Source organism: Marmota flaviventris, chromosome 5, assembly GCF_047511675.1.
Source record: "Marmota flaviventris isolate mMarFla1 chromosome 5, mMarFla1.hap1, whole genome shotgun sequence".
Lineage (NCBI taxonomy): Eukaryota > Metazoa > Chordata > Mammalia > Rodentia > Sciuridae > Marmota > Marmota flaviventris.
The window spans coordinates 178,901-183,900 of NC_092502.1; positions in this window are offsets into that span (position 1 = coordinate 178,901).

Below are 5,000 nucleotides of genomic sequence, written 5' to 3' on the forward strand. Positions count from 1 at the left end.
TTTAGTGTAATGGAGAGGTGTAGAGCTAGGGTTAGGGCTAGGTTATGGTTTGGATCAACTCTAGGATTAGGGCTATGTTTAGGAATAGAATAACGGTGTGAATTAGGGTAAGTTTTAGAGTTAGGGTAAGTGTTAAGTTTAGGGTTAAGTTTATAATTAAGTTAGGGTAAGGGTTAGTGTTTGAACTAGAATTAGGGCAAGGCGAGGGTTAGGTTGAGGTTTAGGTCTAGGTTTACATTTATGGTTAGAGTTAGGTTTAGTGTCAGGGATGGGGTTTTAATTAGGGTTAGGGTTAGGGTAATGGATATGTTTAGAGCTAAATTTCAGACTAGGTTTAATGTTAGGATTACAGCTAGGGTTAGGTTTAGGGTTTAGGATAGATCTAGGGTTATGTTTAGTGTAAAGGTTAGGGTTAGATCTAAGGCGAGGCATAGGTTAGGGCTAGGTTTAGGGCTAGGGTTAGGGTTAGAGTTATGCTCAGAGCTACGTTTAGGCCTAGGTATAGACCTAGGTTTTATGTTATGTTTAGGGCTAGGAATAGGAGTATAGTTAATGTAAGAGCCAGGGTTATGTTTAGGGCTAATTTTAGGGTTAGGGTTATGTCTAGGTCTAGTGTTATGTCTAGGTTGTGAGTTAGTGTCATGTTTAAAGCTAGGTTCAGTGTTAGAATTAGGGTCAGTTTTTGGGATAGGGTTAGGGTTAGCATTAGAGCCAGAATTAGGACTAGGTTTAGGTGTAGGTGTAGGGTAAGTGTTCGGTTTAATTTAAGGGTTATTGTTAGTGCTAGTGCTAGGTTTTTGTTTAGGTCTAGGTCTAGATTTATAACTATATTTAGGATTAACTTTGGGTCCACGTCTAGTGTTAGGCTTATGTATAGGTATAGGGTTACCAGTAGGGCTAGTGTTAAGGTTTGGTTTAGGGTTAGGGTCAGGTTTAGACCTAGAGTTACTGTTAGGGTCATATGAGGATCAAGGATAGGTTTAGAGATAGAACGAGGGCTAGGGTTAAGACTAGTATTATGATTAGAGTTTAAGTTAGGCTAAGGATTAGAATTAAGATTAGGGTTAGCATTTGGGTTAGGGTTTGGCTTAGTGTAAGGAATAAGGTTAGGGCTAGGGTTAAGATTAGGGTTAGGCCTAGTATTATGGTTAAAGCTAAGGTTAGGGCTAGAATTAGGTGTAGAATTTGTGTTAGGGTTAGGGCTGCGGTTAGGACAATGACTAATGTATGAACTAGGGTTATGAATAAGGCTAGTTTCAGGGTTCGGTTAAGACTAGATATAGTGTTAATGTTAATTTTAGGTTACGGTGGTGTTTAGAGCTAGAATTAGTGTTAGGGTCAGTGTCAGGGTCAGTGTTAGTTTTAGAGTTAATTTTAGGGTTAGTTGTAGGGTTAGGGTTTGATTTAGGTTAAGGGTTAAGATATGGGCTATGGCTTGGTTTTGGTTTATGGCTAGGGCTAGGGTAGGGCATATTTTAGGATTAGCATTATGGTTAGGGGTAGTGTTCCTGTTTGGTTTAGGCTTATTTTAGAGTTATTTAGAGTTAGGTTTAGATTTAGACTTAGGCTTAGATCTAGGATAAGGATTAAGGCTAAGGATAGAACTAGGGCTAGGGCTAGGGCAAGAGTTCAAGTTAGTCTTATGGCTAGGTTTAGGGTTAGGTTAGGATTAAATAAAGGCTAGGATTAGCACTAGGCTTTGTGTTAGGCCTAGGTTTAGCGTGAGGGTTAGGGTTAGGTTTAGGTTTATGGTTAGTTTTGGGGTATAGGATGAGATTATATGTAGGTTTAGGGCTAGGATGAAGAATAGAACTAGGGTTAGGGCTCGGGTTATTGTTCAGGCTAGGATTAAGCCTAGGTTTAGTGCTAGGATTATGGCTAGAAGTAATTTCAGGTCTAGTGTTATGGTTAAAAATAGTTTTAGGTTTAGGTTTATGGCTACGTCTAGTGTAAGGATTAGGTTTAGGGTTAGGTTCAGGGTTAGGTTCAGGTTTAGAGCCAAGGGTACTCTTAGGGTCAGGGTCATGATTAGTGTTTTGGATAGGTTAAGGTTTAATGTTAGGGCTCAAATTAGCATTAGAGTTAGGATTAGAGTAAAGATAGTGTTAGGGTTAGGTTTCAGGTTAGGTTTAGTGTAATGGATAGGGTTAGGGTTAGTGATACAGTTAGGTTTAGGCCCAGGTTTAGCATTAGGGACAGGGTTATGGTTAGGATAATGAATAGTGTTAGAGATAGGGGTACAACTAAGGTTATTTTTACGATTATTGATAGGGTTAGGCTTAGGGTTAGGGTTAGGGTTAAATCTAGGGTTACAGCTAGGGTTATAGTTACGATTAGTGATAGGGATATGTTTAGGGGTAAATCTAGGGATAGTGCTCAGAATAAGGCTAGGTTTGGGGTTAAATTAAGGCTAGGTTTAGTGTAGCCGCTAATGTAAATACCTGGGTTGTGATTAGGGCTAATTTTAGAGTTAGGGTTAGGGCTAGGTCTATTGTTATGTTTAGGCATAGGGTAAGGGTGATGTTTAGAGCTAGGGTTAGTGTTAAGGTCAGAGTCAGGTTCAGGGTTAGTTTTAGGGTTTGTCTTAGAACTCGAATTATGGATAGAGTTATGGCTAGTGTAGGGTGAGGGCTTAGTTTTTATTAAGGGTTAGGGTTAGGTCTATGGCTTGGTTTTGTTTTAGGGCTAGGGTTAGAGCTAGTTTTAGGATTAGCCTTAGGGTTAGGGCTAGTGTTAGGTTTCGTTAGGCTAAGGTTTATGGTTAGATTTAGAGTTAGGGTTAGATCTAGGGTTTCTGCTAGGACTATGAATAGGGCGAGTATTAGACCTATGGTTTGGGCTAGGATTACGGTTCCAGTAAAGTATAGGGTTAGAACTAGTGTTAGGACTATGGTGATATTTAGAGTTAGTCTTTTGGCTAGGGTTAGGGTTAAGGTTAGGGATAGGGCTAAATTAGATCTAAGATTAGGGCTAGGTGTAGTGTTAGAGTTAGGCCTAGGGTTATGGTTAGGATTATAATTAAGGCTATGTTTAGGGCTAGGATAAGGGCTAGGTTTTGTGTTAGGGTTAGGGCTACTATCAAGACTAGGGCTAATATCAAGCCTAGGTTTATGCTTAGGGATAGTTTTGGGGTTAGTTTTATGGCTAAGTCTAGTATAAGGGTTAGGTATAGGGTAAGAGTGAGGTTTAGAGCTAGGGGAATTATTAGGGTCAGTGTTAGTGTTATGGTTAGCTTTAGGTTTGAGTTTAGGGTTAGGGCTCGAATTATCATTAGAGTTAGGGTTAGGGTAATGATTGTATTAGGTTTAGGGTTCAGGGTAGGTATAGGATAATTGATAAGTTTGGGGATAGTGATATGTTTAGGGTTAGGCTTAGGGTTAACATTAGGGTAAGGATTATGTTTAGGTTAATGATACAGCTAGACTTAAGTTTAGGGCAAGTGTTATGGTTAGAATTAGGTCTTGATTTAGGGTTAGGGTGAGGCTCAGAACTAGGGTTAGGTTAAGGTTATGTTTAGTGTAAGGGTTAGGTTCTGAGCTATAGTTAGGGCTAGGCTCATTGTTACGTTCAGGATTAGGTTTAGGGATAGGATTACAGTAGGTTTTGGTTTAGGGTTATGGTTAGGATTAGACCTAAGATTAATGGTAAGGTCAGTAGAAGGGTCAGGGTTAGTGTTAGTGTTTTGGATAGGGTTAGATCTAGAATGAGTTCAAGGTTAAGGGCTATTAATAAGGGTAGTGTTTTGGTTAGCTTAAGGATAAGGGATAGGTCTAGGGTTACCCTTAGGTTTAATGTTTTGCTTAAGTAAGGGATTGGTTTAGAGCTAGTTTATGGTTAGTGTTAGGGTTAAACCTGGGCTTAGGACTCGGATTAGGCATAGGTTTTGTGTTAGGGTTAGGGCTAGGCGTAGGGCAATGGCTAATGTAAGAACTAGGGTTACCATTAGGGTTAGTTTTATTGTTAGGTTATGGGTTAGTTTTAGTGATAGGGTTATGTTTAAGGTTAGGGTGATATTTTTAGCTAGGGTTCATGTTAGAATAGGAATCAGGGTCAGACTTAGTTTTAGGGTTAGAGTTAGAACTCAAATTAGGGCTAGGGTTAATGTTAGGGTTCAGTTTAAGGTGAGGGTGGTGTTTAGAGCTAGGGTGAGTGTTAGGATATGAGTCAGTATCAGGGTTGGTTTTAGGGTTTGGGTTAGGATTCAAACTAGGGCTGGGGTTAGGTCTAGTAGTAGTGTTATAGTTTGGTTTAAGTAAAGGTTTAGAGTTAGGTTTTTTTTAATTTAGTCCTATGGTTTGGGTTAGGGCTAGTGTTAGTGTTAGTCTTAGGCTTAGTGTTAGGGTTAAATTTGGAATTAGGGTTAGACCTAGGGTGAAGGCTAGAGCTAAGGATAGGGCAAGGGTTATGGCTAGGTTTAGGGTTATTGTAAGGGATATGGTTAGAACTAGGGATAGAGCTAGGGCAAGAGATAGTCTTAGGACTAGGATTAGGGTTAGGGTTAGGGTTAGAGTTTAGTGTTAGCGTTTAGAGTTTAGGTTTAGCGTTCAGGCAATGTTTTTGGTAATGGATGGCTTTACAGCTAGGTTTAGAAATAGGGTGAGGGTTATAATTATGGTTAGGCTGTGGTTATGGTAAGGCTTTTGATTAAGCCTAGGTTTAGGACTAGGATGAGTGCTAGGGATATTTTTTTAGGGTTAGGGCTAGGATTAGTTTGAGGGCTAATTTCAGCTCCAGAATTATGGTTAAAGATAGTTTTAGGATAAGGATTATGGGTACGTCTAGTGTAAGGGTTAAGTTTAGGGTTAGCATCAGGTTTAGAGCTAGGGGTATTATTAGGGTCAAGTTCTGGGTTAGGGTTGGGGATATGTTAAGGTTTAAACTTAGGGCTTGAATTAGCATTAGGGTTAGGGTTATGGTTATGGTGATGGATAGAGTTAGAAATCAGTTTAGGTCTCAGGTTATGGTTATGATTAGGGCTAGGCTTTGGGTTAAGTTAGTGC